General features: G+C 46.5%; 1 protein-coding gene across 1 annotated transcript in view; it reads left to right on the top strand.

The window, feature by feature from the left end:
* The window catches only part of LOC139748915 (cyclin-dependent kinase 16-like), a 652185-nt gene that overhangs the window by 281251 nt on the left and 350449 nt on the right, over positions 1-20485 (top strand). The gene's annotated exons all lie outside the window — the stretch shown is intronic.

The following is a 20485-nucleotide window of genomic DNA, read 5'->3' as shown; positions in this document are numbered from 1 at the left end:
TCCCTATGTAGCAAGGTTGTGGCCGCCATACACACGTCTTGGTGACAGCCTCGCCCCGACCTACCTCTCTTAGCATACAAATGGCTGAACATTCTTGAGTGCTCGCGCCTTCACGGCCACTGATGGCGCCTCGCCTACAACCCGCTGACAGCATGACGTCCGCGTTGGCAAGATATTGCCTGTGGCTGGGTCGTGCCTCATGTGTCGGGCAGGCGGATGTTCCCTTCATCTGCCGCCATCATAGTCACTGGCGTGGTTTACGGGTGTGATAATGACGCGTGCTGAGGCCAAGATAGTTCTACGGCTGCGGTAGTGATGCGTTCGGTGGCCAGGATAGTGACGCGTTCTTCGGCCGCATTAGTGATTCTTTGCGGGCTTCCTGCCTCATTGGCGCGTGCGCATGAACTGTCTGGCCTAGGAGGAAACATTTTTATCCGTGAGCTTCTCTTTCATGTGGTAATGAGAGGGACATTCCTCGTGAGGGAAGACCCAGGGCTGGCAGGAATTTAGGCATGGCGTCTCATCTGCCTTCCTGCTGTGAACACTACGCGCCAGCTCTGATAAAGGGTAAGATTTCGTCAGAGGAGGTGGTAGGTAGATGGGTACTTGCTTATTATTCGCTAGGTCCTCCGTAGTGGCATTACAAGGACAGTGGGTTTTGTACTGGGACGTAGGATGTCTTGAGTTGGATGGAATGGAACGAAGGATTTATAGTGGGATCAGATGGGACAGAGGATCTTACAATGGGATGGAATAGGTGGTTGAACCTTATATCGGACATAGGATCTCATATTAGGATGGAATCGGTCAGGGGATCTGTTTGTTGGGATCTCCTATTGGGATGGAGTCGGATGTAGGAGCTCTCATCGGGATGTAATTGGACATTGTATCTCTTATTGGGATCAAATCGGATTTAGGATCTCTTGAATAATGTGAAACGACTCTAAGTCGTGATATCTGCGACCAAACCTTCAGGGAACGCAAGACAACTGTTGCTTCGTGCTGAAGGATGGCAGACTGGATCCTGCGGACCTTCAAGACAAGAGGAGAAACATCATTGTTTAAATTATTCAAAGCGATAATTTTTTTCATGCATTGGCTGTTGTTGCGTCCTATCATCACCCTCAAAGGTGGGCGAAATTGCGGAATTAGAAAATGTTCAGAGATCTCTCACAGTCTATTATATTAATGTGGTGAAGGACCTCAAGTATGGGGAATGGCTGATATCTCTGAGGCTATATTCCCCTGAGCGCAGACAGGAGAGGTATATCATTTGTACCCGGAAGAATCCTAGATGGTATGGTTCCCAACTTACATTCGAAAATAACATCCAGCTGACATGACAGGCATGGAGGGGAACTTTGTAAGATACTGCCTCTAAACTCAAAAGGTGCGATATGCACATAAGGAGAGGACATCTTAAATATCTGGGGCCCAAGACTCTTTAACGCCTTGCCTGTTACCATAAGCAACAGGATGGGATGCACGGTAGAGAAGGTCAAGAGTGCACTGGACAAGTACCTACATAGTGTACCAGACCAGTCAGGCTGTGGGGGTTATATGGGCCTGAGGGCTGCGGCTTCCAGCAGCTTGGCCGACCAGTGACCTAATCATATGGACTTCCTAGTCAGGGCTATGACTATAGAGACCCTTGAAGACTTCCTCAGGTATACATTAGGATCTCTCATTGAGATGGGGTCGCACGTAGGAGCTCTTATTGGGGTGGAGTTGGACATATGGGCTTTTACTGGGATGGAATCGGTTGTAAGGTCTCTTATTGAGGGAATGAGGTGAGATGAATCGGACATCGGACCTCTTAATGGGATGGAATCGGACGTGGAATCCCGTATTGGGATAACATTGTATGTTATCATTTTGAGATGGAAAGGGTTGTATTGTTTCTTATTGGGATGGAACGGAACATAGTGTTGAGATGGAAGGAGCTTAGATGTTTTTATTTCGATGTTTCCTTCCTTCATTTAAAAATTCTTGGCTGCACAACGCTTAGGTATTTCTCAGGCACATTATCAAAAGGCGCCAGATTCCCTTAAAGTGGAGTTCTGTTCTTATATACGGACCTCCGAGGTGTAGTGATCAGCGTTCCTGACCGTGACGTATTCACGGGCCGCCCAGGGTCGAGCACATAGGTTCGAATCATGGTTGAGGCAGTCGATCTACTGTCCAGCCAGCTGTTCATCCCCCCAGCGGTTGGTCGATAAAGTGGGTACCAGACTCAGGCTGAGATGGCCTTGATTAGGGCCTCAGTTGCCCGTGCCGTCTTAGCTAACATAAATAGACAGATAAATCTGTGTTTTCGTCCACCTTCTCATTAGTGAGAGAGGAATCCAGATCATTCCGTGCCATGAATTCTCGAGGCATCATCTCTCAGCAACCTTTCCTCTCTGTCCGTCGTGCCGTTGCTCCCCCTCTCCCCGCTCTACCAGTATTATTTCCACTCTTGTCGTGAGCTGTCTCCAGGCGGCCCCACCATCAGGTACGCGTCGAGCTGTTTCTTGCCCTTGTGTGTGTGTGTGTGTGTGTGTGTGTGTGTGTGTGTGTGTGTGTGTGTGTGTGTGTGTGTAGACTGTCCACACGAGGACTGGGCTCTATGATCCGTCCTCTCCATAACCTCTCTACCTTCAAGAATCAGCACAAAAACTGCGAAGCCCGGATTGATTTCATCCTTTTCCTGATATTCTCTCTCTCTCTCTCTCTCTCTCTCTCTCTCTCTCTCTCTCTCTCTCTCTCTCTCTCTCTCTCTCTCTCTCTCTCGCCGTGATTGGGCATGTTTGCTGTCACCAAGTCTTTCACTAGGGAGATGAAAACGTTCAGATGGAATGGTACGGAGGATGTTAGATAGGAATTAAAGAGGACGTTAGATCTTCCAGTGTGAAAGCATGGGACGTTAGATCTCCCACTGGTATAGATAATGGGACGTTAGATCTCGCAGTGGGATAGAATGGGACATTAGATCCCACAATGGAATGGCATGAGACTTTCCATCTTATAATGGGTTGGAATATGACGTTATGTATCAAAATGGGACGTTAGATCTTACTGTGGGATGGTAGTTCTTATGCTGGAATGGAATGGGACGTATAGTCTCATGGTAGAATGGAATGGGACACATGTGGGCTTTCCTGTTGGGATGGAACGTGACATAGGGTTTCATGTTGAAATGAAATGGGACATGGGTCAAATGTTGGAATGGAATGGGACGTAGAGTTACATGTTGGAATGGAACGGGACATAGGGTCTCATGTTAGGATGGAATGGGACAAAGGGTCTCAATTTGGGGTGGAATGTGACTCGGGGTCTCTTGGGATGAAATGGGACGTAGGGTCTCATGTTTGGATGGAGTGGGACATAGGATTACATGTTGGAATGGAATGGGACAAAGTGTTGTGAGGTCCCCTCCTACTGTCCCCTTGTCCCCTCCCTCATAATGGTGAGTGTTGGGATGTACGGGAGATACATCATGGGCGCGTGTCCCTCCGCCGCCCGACCGTAACCTGACACCATGTCCACCTCGCCTGGGTGGCCTCCCCCCCCCCCTACCATCATCACCACCCACCACTACCACCCACACGGCCACCCCCCCCCCTACCATCATCACCACCCACCACTACCACCCACACGGCCACCCGCCCCCTACCATCATCACCACCCATATGGCCACCCACCTCTCCCACGTACACGGTCACCCACATCTACCACGTACATGGCCACCCACCACAACCACGACATGGCCACCACCCTTTGCTACCACGGACACGGCCACTTACCCCTACTACTAAACCGGACACGGCCACCCAACTTCATCACTAACGCGGACTCGACCACCCATAGCAACCACTATCACGGACATGACCACAGCTACTACCATGGACATGACCACAGCCACTACCACTACCATGGACATAACCACAGTCACTCACAACAACCACAGCCACTACCAAGGACACGATTACAGCCACTACCACTGCCACGACCACAGCCACTCACCAGTGCCACGGACATGACCGCAGTCACCGTTACCACGGACACGACCGCAGCCACTACCACGGACATGACCACAGCTGCTCACCATGCCCACAGCCACTCACCACTGCCAGGGACATAACCACAGCCACTCACCACTACCACGGACACGACCACAGCCACTCACCACTGCCACGGACATAACCGCAGTCACCACCACCACGGACACGACCACAGCCACTCACCTCTACCACGGACACGACCACTGCCACCTCTCATTTCCTCTGTTACTGTCGCAACGATAAAACACGTAGTGTCTGCTGCTTGCTAGAAAGATTGAAATTTGACACAGAAAGCAATTTTCCAGGCGGAAAGTATATATATATATATATATATATATATATATATATATATATATATATATATATATATATATATATATATATATATTGTTACGAACTCAATACTTGTTGGGGCAAGGTCGCCAGTAACATATATATGTTACAAATACTATGTCTTTGCAAGGACGTTAGGTTTGTTAAGTTGCACAACTCAGGATAACACTGTCTGAAAGTTATGGGATTGAATTAAAGACCAGCATTACATTAAATCTACTTATAATGAAAGAATTCAAGTGTACAAAGATAGGCACATAAATCAGGCATGAATCATTTACGTTAACACTGAACATGAGTTTAACATTGAACATGAGTTAACACTGAACATGAGTTAATACTGAACATGAGTTAACATTCCAGATAAGATTTCAAGCCAGAGATCTCTTTCCTTTATGACAAGTTGACCGATAACATTACACTTAGTTACAAGTTCAACTCAATGATACTCTTATGACAGAGACAATACAATGTAGCGCACTTCACTCGGGCTTACAGTACAGTACAGGGCTTACAGGCTCACAGCAGAGGGAACCACTTACCTCGCTGGGCTAGAGAGAGAGGAATCAAATCTCAGCGGATGTCGTGGGTATTTATTACAAGTAAAGACAAGCGTTCACCCTTGCTGCTATACAACGCTACCCTTGATTGGCTATGGGGCTAAGAGCAATTCTGATTGGTTGGAGGGTCCCAGAGTCTCGGGTTAGTCACACACCTTGGTCCTTTTTGTTTACGTCAGCAGCGATGACATACGGGATGACATACCCCGCAGCTAACCCAACGCCTTGACCAGGCGCCTCTGATGAGGGTGCGGGTGCTGGAGGACTGGTCAACATCTGCTTCAAAACAGAATCATTAAGGCAAATGCTTGGTGGGCAGACATCACTCCTCGCCCTGATAGGGAATAGCAACAACACCATATACCAAGGACACACACACGTTATATACACGAACATGTGGGCACACACACACACACACACACACACACACACACACACACACACACACACACACACACACACACGTGTTCGTAACAAGATATATATATATTGGAAAATTAAAAAAAACTGAGAGGGGAGGATTTCCAGCCCCCCGCTCCCAATAATAATAATAATAATAATAATAATAATGATAATAATAATAATGATAATAAATGATAATGAAAACATAAACAGTAAGGAAAAGTTCACTGAATTTAGGTAGCCATTCAACTGAAAATACACGATTGAAATGTTACAGAACTGGAAAATTATAAAAGTACCTAATAACTAGTGCATGTGAGCATTTACAAGGAAGTTACCAACTCTGCCCACTTGTGGTTATGTACTGAAGAAAATCTCATCTTCAGCAAGACTGTCATCAAAGTATAACACTGTCAAAAAACTCATTTCAGAGGAGTCCACCCCTTCCCTGGTACTACTTGCAGTGAAACTTTTGGAACCCTACAGAAAGGGTCCCAGGGTTATATAATAATAATATATTAATGAGCAACATATTACTAAGACTAATACATGAATACAGAAAATCAGTTTGTGGAATAATGAATGTATATCATGACATTTGGGTTAATAAATACTATCATACTCAAAAAGCTTATCACATAATGTGCAGAAAATAATTTCATTTTTCCACCTTTATTCTATATCTTGGATATTTTTTCACTTGCGGTTATGACTTTTACATCCCCCCCCCCACTATCTTGAATATTTTCATCAACTGATTTTCAAAATATATGATGATGAGTATGAAACACCTTAAAAACAGGTGGGAAAATGCTGAAGAATTATATGATAATACAGATGAAAATGTACATATGACTACCTGATACATGCAAGTAAATAATGGAGGCAAAATACTAGGCTCTGCACTACTTACCAAACAAACATGAAGTTATGAACATGGCCTTCATAAGAACAACTGATTAAGTCAATCTGGAGTAATCTTATGGCTGAATATAAGTAAGAAGGAGCTCCTGGGGCAGGACGTAAGTTAGTAAGTATAAATGAAATATATATCAATAACTTTTTTTTTTCTTTTTTTTTTTTTTGCCGCTGTCTCCCGCGTTTGCGAGGTAGCGCAAGGAAACAGACGAAAGAAATGGCCCAACCCACCCCCATACACATGTATATACATACGTCCACACACGCAAATATACATACCTACACAGCTTTCCATGGTTTACCCCAGACGCTTCACATGCCCTGATTCAATCCACTGACAGCACGTCAACCCCGGTATACCACATCGCTCCATATATATATATATATATATATATATATATATATATATTTTTTTTTTCATACTATTTGCCATTTCCCGCGTTAGCGAGGTAGCGTTAAGAACAGAGAACTGGGCCTTAGAGGGAATATCCTCACCTGACCCCCTTCTCTGTTCCTTCTTTTGGAAAATTAAAAAAAACAAGAATGGGGAGGATTTCCAGCCACCCGCTCCCTCCCCTTTTAGTCGCCTTCTACGACACGCAGGGAGAAAGAATACTTCCCACGTATTCCCTGCGTGTCGTAGAAGGCGACTAAAAGGGGAGGGAGCGGGGGCTGGAAATCCTCCCCTTTCTTGTTTTTTTTTAATTTTCCAAAAGAAGGAACAGAGAAGGGGGTCAGGTGAGGATATTCCCTCTAAGGCCCAGTTCTCTGTTCTTAACGCTACCTCGCTAACGCGGGGTGACTGTATTGTTGACTGGTTGGTAAGGTTATTTAATGTATGTATGACTCATGGTGAGGTGCCTGAGGATTGGCGGAATGCGTGCATAGTGCCATTGTACAAAGGCAAAGGGGAAAAGAGTGAGTGCTCAAATTACAGAGGTATAAGTTTGTTGAGTATTCCTGGTAAATTATATGGGAGGGTATTGATTGAGAGGGTGAAGGCATGTACAGAGCATCAGATTGGGGAAGAGCAGTGCGGTTTCAGAAGTGGTAGAGGATGTGTGGATCAGGTGTTTGCTTTGAAGAATGTATGTGAGAAATACTTAGAAAAGCAAATGGATTTGTATGTAGCATTTATGGATCTGGAGAAGGCATATGATAGAGTTGATAGAGATGCTCTGTGGAAGGTATTAAGAATATATGGTGTGGGAGGCAAGTTGTTAGAAGCAGTGAAAAGTTTTTATCGAGGATGTAAGGCATGTGTACGTGTAGGAAGAGAGGAAAGTGATTGGTTCTCAGTGAATGTAGGTTTGCGGCAGGGGTGTGTGATGTCTCCATGGTTGTTTAATTTGTTTATGGATGGGGTTGTAAGGGGAGGTAAATGCAAGAGTCCTGGAAAGAGGGGCAAGTATGAAGTCTGTTGGGGATGAGAGAGCTTGGGAAGTGAGTCAATTGTTGTTCGCTGATGATACAGCGCTGGTGGCTGATTCATGTGAGAAACTGCAGAAGCTGGTGACTGAGTTTGGTAAAGTGTGTGGAAGAAGAAAGTTGAGAGTAAATGTGAATAAGAGCAAGGTTATTAGGTACAGTAGGGGTGAGGGTCAAGTCAATTGGGAGGTGAGTTTGAATGGAGAAAAACTGGAGGAAGTGAAGTGTTTTAGATATCTGGGAGTGGATCTGTCAGCGGATGGAACCATGGAAGCGGAAGTGGATCATAGGGTGGGGGAGGGGGCGAAAATTTTGGGAGCCTTGAAAAATGTGTGGAAGTCGAGAACATTATCTCGGAAAGCAAAAATGGGTATGTTTGAGGGAATAGTGGTTCCAACAATGCTGTATGGTTGCGAGGCGTGGGCTATGGATAGAGATGTGCGCAGGAGGATGGATGTGCTGGAAATGAGATGTTTGAGGACAATGTGTGGTGTGAGGTGGTTTGATCGAGTAAGTAACGTAAGGGTAAGAGAGATGTGTGGAAATAAAAAGAGCGTGGTCGAGAGAGCAGAAGAGGGTGTTTTGAAATGGTTTGGGCACATGGAGAGAATGAGTGAGGAGAGATTGACCAAGAGGATATATGTGTCGGAGGTGGAGGGAACGAGGAGAAGAGGGAGACCAAATTGGAGGTGGAAAGATGGAGTGAAAAAGATTTTGTGTGATCGGGGCCTGAACATGCAGGAGGGTGAAAGGAGGGCAAGAAATAGAGTGAATTGGAGTCATGTGGTATACAGGGGTTGACGTGCTGTCAGTGGATTGAAGCAAGGCATGTGAAGCGTCTGGGGTAAACCATGGAAAGCTGTGTAGGTATGTATATTTGCGTGTGTGGACGTGTGTATGTACATGTGTATGGGGGGGGGGTTGGGCCATTTCTTTCGTCTGTTTCCTTGCGCTACCTCGCAAACGCGGGAGACAGCGACAAAGTATAAAAAAAAAAAAAAATATATATATATATATATATATATATATATATATATATATATATATATATATATATATATATATATTGTTGAGTTATCCACGTTTTGGGATGTGCAATATCACGGAAAAGCCGATTTCATGGTGGAATTGGTACATTCCGCCTGCCTCCCCCCACAGACCCCAGCTGGGTTGGGGTTCAGCCGGTGTTTACGCCGAGGGTAGACTGTTGTCCTGCAGGGGGGAGTATGTGGGAACCTGGGGACACATAGACGCCATAAGCCACGGAGAGACTGGTTGATGGTGTGGGTTGGCAGGATGGGAGGGAGGCGAGAGGTGGTGGTTGTCTTCGCCAGGTGTGTCCCACGCGGGGCCACGTCACGTGGTGACGGCCTCGTGTCTGCTCGTGAGCTGCAGGTGTGAACACCACAACCCTATAGACTCAGTATTATAATCATGTCGTGTGTGTGTGCTAGTTATACTTAGTCAACCACCGTCTCCTCTGTCCACGCTAGAATCAGTCAAGGATTATATATATATATATATATATATATATATATATATATATATATATATATATATATATATGCGAGGGTAAGATTGGGTGGGGGGTGTGCATAGGGTGGGTTGAGTGGGTTGGAGCAGTGTGTTATGCCTCATCTCTGCAGTTGGCTCTGTCCCGTGCGCTCCCTCCTCCCTCCCTCAGGTCCGGGCCCCGAGCACTCAAGATCTCCAACACCCTGGCCTTCCATTTCCGTTTTCGTCTCCCCTCTCTCCTTGTCCCCACTACTTGTGACACGCGTGTGTGTCAGAAGTGGAGGGCACAAGGAGAGGGGGAAGACCAAATTGGAGTTGGAAGAATACAGCGAAAAAGATTTTGAGTGATCGATGCCTAAACATGCATGAGGGTGTAAAACGTGCACGGGATAGAGTGAATTGGGACGATGTGGTTTATAGGGGTCGACGTGCTGTCAATGGACTGAATCAGGCATGTGAAGAGACCGAGGTAAACCATGGAAAGGTCGGTGTGGCCTGGTGGCCTGGATGTGGATAGGGAGCTGTGGTTTCGGTGCATTACACATAACAGCCATAAAATGGATCTGAGCGGATGCAGCCTTTCCTCGTCTGTCCCTAGCGCTACCTCGCAAATGCGGGAAACGGCGATCAAATGTGTAATAGTAGTAGTATCATTACAAATGACACATATATATATATATATATATATATATATATATATATATATATATATATATAGGGGAGAAAGAATACTTCCCACGTATTCCCTGCGTGTCGTAGAAGGCGACTAAAAGGGGAGGGAGCGGGTGGCTGGAAATCCTCCCCTCGTTTTTTTTTTTTTTTCTTTTTAATTTTCCAAAAGAAGGAACAGAGAAGGGGGCCAGGTGAGGATATTCCCTCTAAGGCCCAGTCCTCTGTTCTTAACGCTACCTCGCTAATGCGGGAAATGGCGAATAGTATGAAGCAAATGGGAACTTCAGTGAAGGGCGTAAATGGGGAGGTGATAACAAGTAGCGGTGATGTGAGAAGGAGATGGAATGAGTATTTTGAAGGTTTGTTGAATGTGTCTGATGACAGAGTGGCAGATATAGGGTGTTTTGGTCGAGGTGGTGTGCAAAGTGAGAGGGTTAGGGAAAATGATTTGGTAAACAGAGAAGAGGTAGTAAAAGCTTTGCGGAAGATGAAAGCCGGCAAGGCAGCAGGTTTGGATGGTATTGCAGTGGAATTTATTAAGAAAGGGGGTGACTGTATTGTTGACTGGATGGTAAGGTTATTTAATGTATGTATGACTCATGGTGAGGTGCCTGAGGATTGGCGGAATGCGTGCATAGTGCCATTGTACAAAGGCAAAGGGGATAAGAGTGAGTGCTCAAATTACAGAGGTATAAGTTTGTTGAGTATTCCTGGTAAATTATATGGGAGGGTATTGATTGAGAGGGTGAAGGCATGTACAGAGCATCAGATTGGGGAAGAGCAGTGCGGTTTCAGAAGTGGTAGAGGATGTGTGGATCAGGTGTTTGCTTTGAAGAATGTATGTGAGAAATACTTAGAAAAGCAAATGGATTTGTATGTAGCATTTATGGATCTGGAGAAGGCATATGATAGAGTTGATAGAGATGCTCTGTGGAAGGTATTAAGAATATATGGTGTGGGAGGCAAGTTGTTAGAAGCAGTGAAAAGTTTTTATCGAGGATGTAAGGCATGTGTACGTGTAGGAAGAGAGGAAAGTGATTGGTTCTCAGTGAATGTAGGTTTGCGGCAGGGGTGTGTGATGTCTCCATGGTTGTTTAATTTGTTTATGGATGGGGTTGTAAGGGAGGTAAATGCAAGAGTCCTGGAAAGAGGGGCAAGTATGAAGTCTGTTGGGGATGAGAGAGCTTGGGAAGTGAGTCAGTTGTTGTTCGCTGATGATACAGCGCTGGTGGCTGATTCATGTGAGAAACTGCAGAAGCTGGTGACTGAGTTTGGTAAAGTGTGTGGAAGAAGAAAGTTGAGAGTAAATGTGAATAAGAGCAAGGTTATTAGGTACAGTAGGGGTGAGGGTCAAGTCAATTGGGAGGTGAGTTTGAATGGAGAAAAACTGGAGGAAGTGAAGTGTTTTAGATATCTGGGAGTGGATCTGTCAGCGGATGGAACCATGGAAGCGGAAGTGGATCATAGGGTGGGGGAGGGGGCGAAAATTTTGGGAGCCTTGAAAAATGTGTGGAAGTCGAGAACATTATCTCGGAAAGCAAAAATGGGTATGTTTGAGGGAATAGTGGTTCCAACAATGTTGTATGGTTGCGAGGCGTGGGCTATGGATAGAGATGTGCGCAGGAGGATGGATGTGCTGGAAATGAGATGTTTGAGGACAATGTGTGGTGTGAGGTGGTTTGATCGAGTAAGTAACGTAAGGGTAAGAGAGATGTGTGAAAATAAAAAGAGCGTGGTTGAGAGAGCAGAAGAGGGTGTTTTGAAATGGTTTGGGCACATGGAGAGAATGAGTGAGGAGAGATTGACCAAGAGGATATATGTGTCGGAGGTGGAGGGAACGAGGAGAAGAGGGAGACCAAATTGGAGGTGGAAAGATGGAGTGAAAAAGATTTTGTGTGATCGGGGCCTGAACATGCAGGAGGGTGAAAGGAGGGCAAGAAATAGAGTGAATTGGAGTCATGTGGTATACAGGGGTTGACGTGCTGTCAGTGGATTGAAGCAAGGCATGTGAAGCGTCTGGGGTAAACCATGGAAAGCTGTGTAGGTATGTATATTTGCGTGTGTGGACGTGTGTATGTACATGTGTATGGGGGGGGGGGTTGGGCCATTTCTTTCGTCTGTTTCCTTGCGCTACCTCGCAAACGCGGGAGACAGCGACAAAGTATAAAAAAAAAAAAAAAAAAAAAATTCCTATGAGTCCACAATTCAGTGCCTTCCATCAGATTTACTGTAGAAAATGAAAATAATGGTGTGATCCCATTATTAGATCGCATGATCCATAGGCAAGGAAACAAGCTTAAGTTTTGCATATACAGAAAACTTACCAATGTATGCTCATACATCCATTATTACTCATCTCAACGTGACAGAGTTGAATTATCATCATTTCAATCTATGTTCCTTAGGGCTTTACGTATTTGCAGTCCAGAGTATATTGATAATGAGTTTGAGAAGATATATTCTATTGGATCTAAGTTAAAGTACCCTAGATCTTTCATTGATAAATCCCTTAAGTTAGCAAAGAAATCATTTTATAGAGTTGAGCCCAAACCTCCCATTACACCAAGAATTTTTTAGTTCTCCCTTTTAATAATAATTTTACTTTACTTCCCATGTTGCTTAAATCCTTTAATGTAAATGTTGCCTTCAGCAGCAATAATACTATAAAGAATATCTTAATCAGGAACTCACCAGAAAATTCTCCTGTGTGCATCTATAAAGTGCCATGTAGAAATTGTGATAAGTTTTGTATTGGGCAGACTGGTAAGGAACTTTCTGTTAGAATTAAGCAACATAAATATAGTATAAGAACGGGACAAGAATCAAATGCCTTGTTTAATCACATTAAAACTATGATCATTGTATTAACTGGAGTAATGCCATATCAGTTATTAACTCTTAACTCCAGTACCACGAGAAATATCATTGAATCTTCTATTATTAAATACACAAAGAATTATAATAATATTAGTGAAGGTCTGCACAAATTGGGTTACTTTGTTGTTGATGAAATTTGTAAACAATTCACCATCTTGTCTACATGATAAGTTTATAATACGCTCGTTGTCTGTCTTGGATAATCACATGTTTACCAAATGGCGTTGTAGCTACGTCTCTTGGTTGTATATCAACTGACTATATTTCTCTCTTGTGTCTCCCCTGATGATGTGATTATTATACGAAAGTGCACTTGGGAACTTATCGTGTTTCAATTTCCCCGTGGACTCTTAGGAATATATATATATATATATATATATATATATATATATATATATATATATATATATATATATATATATATATATATATATATATATATATTTTTTTTTTTTTTTTTTTTTTTTTTTTTTGCCGCTGTCTCCCGCGTTTGCGAGGCAGCGCAAGGAAACAGACGAAAGAAATGGCCCAACCCACCCCCATACACATGTATATACATACGTCCACACACGCAAATATACATACCTACACAGCTTTCCATGGTTTACCCCAGACGCTTCACATGCCCTGATTCAATCCACTGACAGCACTTCAACCCCGGTATACCACATCGCTCCAATTCACTCTATTCCTTGCCCTCCTTTCACCCTCCTGCATGTTCAGGCCCCGATCACACAAAATCTTTCTCACTCCATCTTTCCACCTCCAATTTGGTCTCCCTCTTCTCCTCGTTCCCTCCACCTCCGACACATATATCCTCTTGGTCAATCTTTCCTCACTCATTCTCTCCATGTGCCCAAACCATTTCAAAACACCCTCTTCTGCTCTCTCAACCACGCTCTTTTTATTTCCACACATCTCTCTTACCCTTACGTTACTTACTCGATCAAACCACCTCACACCACACATTGTCCTCAAACATCTCATTTCCAGCACATCCATCCTCCTGCGCACCACTCTATCCATAGCCCACGCCTCGCAACCATACAACATTGTTGGAACCACTATTCCTTCAAACATACCCATTTTTGCTTTCCGAGATAATGTTCTCGACTTCCACACATTCTTCAAGGCTCCCAGAATTTTCGCCCCCTCCCCCACCCTATGATCCACTTCCGCTTCCATGGTTCCATCCTCTGCCAGATCCACTCCCAGATATCTAAAACACTTCACTTCCTCCAGTTTTTCTCCATTCAAACTCACCTCCCAATTGACTTGACCCTCAACCCTACTGTACTTAATAACCTTGCTCTTATTCACATTTACTCTTAACTTTCTTCTTTCACACACTTTACCAAACTCAGTCACCAGCTTCTGCAGTTTCTCACATGAATCAGCCACCAGCGCTGTATCATCAGCGGACAACAACTGACTCACTTCCCAAGCTCTCTCATCCCCAACAGACTTCATACTTGCCCCTCTTTCCAAAACTCTTGCATTCACCTCCCTAACAACCCCATCCATAAACAAATTAAACAACCATGGCTACATCACACACCCCTGCCGCAAACCTACATTCACTGAGAACCAATCACTTTCCTCTCTTCCTACACGTACACATGCCTTACATCCTCGATAAAAACTTTTCACTGCTTCTAACAACTTGCCTCCCACACCATATATTCTTAATACCTTCCACAGAGCATCTCTATCAACTCTATCATATGCCTTCTCCAGATCCATAAATGCTACATACAAATCCATTTGCTTTTCTAAGTATTTCTCACATACATTCTTCAAAGCAAACACCTGATCCACACATCCTCTACCACTTCTGAAACCACACTGCTCTTCCCCAATCTGATGCTCTGTACATGCCTTCACCCTCTCAATCAATACCCTCCCATATAATTAATGTGTTTGTGTGTGTATTTTTTTTATTCATATTCTCCATTTCCCACGTTGTCGAGGTAACGTCTAGAACAAATGACAGCCTTTGGGGGAAAAATTCTCACTTGGCCCCCTTCTCTGTTCCATCTTTTGGAAAAGTAAAACAGGAGGAGAGGATTTCCAGCCACTCCCATCCCTTTTAGTTGCATTCTACAACATGCAGGGAATACATGGGAAGTATTCTTAACTGTCATGATAAATATGATGAAAATTATGAGGATTCCAGAGCGGGTTGTGTTGGTATGGATGTGTCAGGACCCGAGGAACCTGGGAGGTGGCAGCCAAGCCCCTGGCGGCTGGTGACGACCTTCATGCTGGCAAGATCAGCCTGGCTGTGTGGTGTGCCTTACTACTGGCTGGGGTGCACCGTGGCCTGGGTGTTGGCTCGTCACATGAGGAGCTGGGTGTAGTATATGATACCGTGAGGCGGTGGGTGGGTGTTGCGCGTCACACCTTGACTCTCAGGTATATAGACTTACACACACACAGCTGGTGGCTCCTGTGTTTATTGTGTTCATGTATTTATTCCCTTGCACCTCATGGTTGAAGTTCCCTGCTAACTCTAATGGTTTTCTGATTTTAGTGTAATTGTTTGTGATAACGTGACGTGTGGTGAAGCACTGATTAGTCCCGAGCTCAGACCTGAATACGGCGTGTGGCCAGGCCAGGCAGGTTAGTGTGTAGGGCGCGTGTCTATAGTGTTGGAGGATGATGTCCAGGCTGGGTAGGTGGACTGATTCCAACCTCTCTGTGAGGGACACGCAGAACGTAAGTGCGGTTTGGTCAGAACGTATGTGAACATTGTAGGATCAGGAGAACCAATGTGAACATGAGCAGTGCAGGCTGTGTGGGCAGGTCGTGGCCACGTAGTGTGGCAGAGAGAGTCACTAAAGTGATTCGGTACAAACACACCAGTTAAGGTTGGGAGAGTGTTGTGAGGTACCGGCTCGCTCTTGTCTTGACCACAATACTGTCTTAACATGTTGGAAATGTGACATGAGGTCAGCTTTCTCTGGGTACTTCGTGTTGGTACCACACGTCCGCTCACGGGTTGGGGGTATCGAAAGAAAAAAAAATCTTGATCTCTGGTTAAGGACTTTATGGTGAGGGTGTGGCTGGCAACGGCAGAGGACCAACGGGAAGTTCGTCAGACCAACGCCGAAGAAACTGGAGCAAGGTGGACGCTGGAAGACCAAGAGGAGCAGGACCTTAACCCCAATCCCCTCACTGGTGTGGTGGTGGTGGTGGTGATAGTGATAGTGGTGGTGATGGAGGTAGTGGTGGTGATAGTGATAGTGGTGGTGATAGTGATGGGGGTGACAGTGATGGAGGTGGTGGTGGTGGTGATAGTGATGGTGGTGGTGATGGTGATAGTGTTGGTGAAAGTGATGGAGGTGGTGGTGGTGGTGTGTGCTGTCATTACCTCCGTCACCTGGTAACGTCGTGTAAGTCTCAGAGGTTCTCACAGTTGTCATCTGCCTCCTTCCCTCACTCGGGGAACAGCTCTACCAGCTGGGTGGCTCCCCTGGGAGGTTGAGGCTTTCCTTGTTGTACCCAGCCTGAGGTATCAGACGAGGGGTTGAAGGTATGGTGGGGTTGTGTCCAGGATCAGACGAGGGGTTGAAGGTATGGTGGGGTTGTGTCCATGATCAGACGAGGGGTTGAAGGTATGGTGGGGTTGTGTCCAGGATCAGACGAGGGGTTGAAGGTATGGTGGGGTTGTGTCCAGGATCAGACGAGGGGTTGAAGATATGGTGGGGTTGTGTCCAGGATCAGACGAGGGGTTGAAGGTATGGTGGGGTTGTGTCCAGGATCAGACGAGGGGTTGAAGGTATGGTGGGGTTGTGTCCAGGATCAGACGAGGGGTTGAAGATATTGTGGGGTTGTGTCCAGGATCAGACGAGGGGTTGAAGGTATGGTGGGGTTGTGTCCAGGATCAGACGAGGGGTTGAAGGTATGGTGGGGTTGTGTCTAGGATCAGACGAGGGGTTGAAGGTATGATGGGGTTGTGTCCAGGATCAGACGAGGGGTTGAAGGTATGGTGGGGTTGTGTCCAGGATCCGATGAGGGGTTGAAGGTATGGTGGGGTTGTGTCCAGGATCAGACGAGGGGTTGAAGGTATGGTGGGGTTGTGTTCAGGATCAGATGAGGGGTTGAAGGTATGGTGGGGTTGTGTCCAGGATCAGACGAGGGGTTGAAGGTATGGTGGGGTTGTGTCCAGGATCAGACGAGGGGTTGAAGGTATGGTGGGGTTGTGTCCAGGATCAGACGAGGGGTTGAAGGTATGGTGGGGTTGTGTCCAGGATCAGACGAGGGGTTGAAGGTATGGTGGGGTTGTGTCCAGGATCAGACGAGGGGTTGAAGGTATGGTGGGGTTGTGTCCAGGATCAGATGAGGGGTTGAAGGTATGGTGGGGTTGTGTTCAGGATCAGATGACGGGTTGAAGGTATGGTGGGGTTGTGTCCAGGATCAGATGAGGGGTTGAAGGTATGGTGGGGTTGTGTCCAGGATCAGACGAGGGGTTGAAGGTATGGTGGGGTTGTGTCCAGGATCAGACGAGGGGTTGAAGGTATGGTGGGGTTGTGTTCAGGATCAGATGAGGGGTTGAAGGTATGGTGGGGTTGTGTCCAGGATCAGACGGGGTTGGAAGGTCTGTAGTGCTGGGGTCTGCCTGAGCAGGAGCTGTATTTACCACACGTTTACTGATGGAGGGTCGTCATGCGGGGCAGGTACGCGTTTGCCTCTTAACCTTATAACGTACCCGGTAGTGAGGTTTGGCGGCCGACGGGGTAGAGAGGGAGAGAGAGAGAGAGAGAGAGAGAGAGAGAGAGAGAGAGAGAGAGAGAGAGAGAGAGAGATCATCTACTTACGAGCAATTACGACGAGAGTTTGCGAGAACGCGTTGCGTCTCGCCGCAGAAAGAACACGCGAAGTGTGAGGTATTATGTTCTGAGGGGTTGGTGGTGAGGTTGTATGTTTAAGGACTGAAAGTCAGCTGCCCACGTGTGGGTGAGGCAGAAATATTAGGTAAATACCTGTTATCTACTAGAGAGAGAGAGAGAGAGAGAGAGAGAGGTTATATGAGTGGAATGAGAGGGCTGTGGTTATCTGGGTAAGTCACTTGAAGAGCCGTGTGTGTGTGTGTGTGTGTGTGATGGCGGGGGGGGGGGGGGGAGGAAGTGCACAATCCGCTCTTATATAGGGTAAAGTGGCTCAGCGCCCCCCCCCTCCCCCCCCCCCCCCCCCCCCCCGTGTCTCTTAAGGGCGGCTCAGTACAGGGATTGTCAAGCTAGTCTCCTCCTGCCTGGCCCCACGTGGGCTGCTGGTGTCCAGGACGTGAAGCCACACACTGTCTCACCGGACTCGCACCGCTCCCTTACTACTGCATTTTCCTGGGGTGAGCGCTACTCGCTAATCCTACTCAGTGGCAAAATTTCTTCGTTGGAACTCTTAAGATAGGTGCTCTCTCTCTCTCTCTCTCTCTCTCTCTCTCTCTCTCTCTCTCTCTCTCTCTCTCTCTCTCTCTCTCTCTCTCTCTCTCTCTCTCTCAGGGGAACCCCTGCCTGACCGCTAACCCCCCAGATTAGCCCTTAACCCCAAGGTATACAAGATCCCTTAGATAGCCAACATTCACCCCTTAGAGAGCCACCCTCACCCTCAGATAACCCTGGAGCTGGTGGCGGGCAAAACCCCTGCCCTTCCATTACTCCTGTCCACTCTCACTCCTACCCTTTGCAAACCCACTAGCCAACCCCTCAATCCATGGGTAATCCTTTAACCATCCCTTTACCCCAGGGTAACCCCCTTACCACACCATTACCCCTGAGTAGCCACATTTTTACCCCTGGTTACTCTCCTTGACTGGGCATAACTCGGGCCTCGCTTTCGCTGCTGGTGTTAGCTTATTCCTTCTTCAGTACGCGAGGGATTGAGGAGACGTGCACAGAACACGAACCATCCGGACCTGTGGGTCACAAGTCTGACAGATGGGAGTAGTGTCACAACTGGGGTGTCTCTTGTGGTGGGGTCTTGTTGCAGTGAGGAACTGAACGCTACAGCTGCCCACACCACATGCTGTCAGGCACAGGATGGATGGGCCTCTGAGAGAGAGAGAGAGAGAGAGAGAGAGAGAGAGAGAGAGAGAGAGACTTGGGTACCTTAGTACACTTGAGTGCTTGTAATGTTGCACATGACAAGCACTAACAAGTGACTGGGAGTCGCACATAGAAGTCCTTCCCGGAACGTTTGCTTGAGAGATCCTTCATGCAGGAGACACTTCCTCAGACGTGGCTCAGGCGGGTATTCAACACCATCACCTCACACCCTTTGCTCCAACATTTCCCCGAAAGTCTTCTAGGAAACAGTTCCCCAGAGGACTTTCCTGAAAGGATTCTGGCCGCAGGTGTGTGTCTGTGGGGGGTCTTGGGGGGAGGGAGGGGGAGGGAGAAGTTCAAGGTGATAACACTGAAGGTCTGAATCAGAGAAAGTGTGAGAGGCTGGGAGGGATGTACTCCCCAGCCAGAGCCGCTCCTCCCCTCGCCCGTCTCTGCCTCAAACCTTGACGTGAGCAGAGCTATGTTGTATCCCCAGACGGTCGTAAGGTTCCTCCTCGGCGGCCATAAGGAGCTCAGAGTTGTACTTCCCAGGGCGGCTGCTGTTTACAGCCTGCTGACACGGAGGGTGTCAGATGGTCCCGACCATCACTTCAACACTTCTTAGTCAGGAGGGTAGTACTTCCCAGGGCGGCTGCTCTCCCCAACCAGCTGCACGGAGGGTGTCAGATGCTTCAGGGCATTGCTTCATCACTCATGTCAAGCGCTGTCTTTAACAAATTGGATATTATTGCCTTGTAAGATCACTGTACAAGGTGGGCAGAATTGCGAAATTAGAAAGTATTCAGATATATTTCTAGTTCATAGTAATGTGGTAAATGAATTAGATTACTAGGATCGTCCTACTGGCACGACAGGCGTGGAAATCTGTACAGTACTGCCTCTGAAATCTAAAGGTGCAGTATGTGCGAAAAGGGAGAACACTTTAAACATCCGGGGCCCAAAACTCTTCACACCCTGCCATCTGCTATCAGACACAGCGTGGGATACACGTTAGAGAAGTTCAGGAGTGCACTGGACAATTGCCTACACGGTGCACCAGATCAGCCAGGCTGTGGGGACTGAGTGGAGCTGAGGGCTGCGGCTTCCAACAGCTTGGTCGACCAGCGTCCCAGCAGAGTAGCTTATGCACAGGCTAGGCTGTGGGGATGGAAGACTCCCGAAGACTTCACCCGGTATTTCAAGTTATTCCCGTGTATATAAAGTGTTTTCATTGTAGGTGATTGATACAACGAAAAAGAAGGAAGTTTTGCGTTGTGAAGCGTCGCGGAATCTTGTTAGGGCGATAAGTTCATCGTATTTTAATGATTTTTTTTTTTTAAAGATAATTGCCTTTAATGCCTCCGTAAGGTAGCGTCATAAACAAACTAATAGCGGCCTTATTTGTACACATCCTCTCACGACCCTTCATGTGTTGTATATAGAGACCAGAGGCTCCAGCCATCCGCATCCACAAGGAAGCTCAGTCTGTTCCATGGTTTACGTTGACTGCTTCATATATCTCAGTTGATCACGTTGCCCCCCATACACCACATGGCTTCAGTCCTTTCTCTGCAGTGCACGCTACTCGCCCTCCTAATTATTCAGGTCTTGTTATTTAAGACCGTCTATACTTGACCCATCCACCTCTCGCTCGCCCCTCGCCTCCCTTGTGCTCTTCCCTGCCAGCACATTA

Source organism: Panulirus ornatus, chromosome 6 (genome assembly GCF_036320965.1).
Source record: "Panulirus ornatus isolate Po-2019 chromosome 6, ASM3632096v1, whole genome shotgun sequence".
In the NCBI taxonomy this organism is placed as follows: domain Eukaryota; kingdom Metazoa; phylum Arthropoda; class Malacostraca; order Decapoda; family Palinuridae; genus Panulirus; species Panulirus ornatus.
Note: the sequence above shows the minus strand (reverse complement) of the source record. Positions and strands in the feature narration are given on the sequence as shown.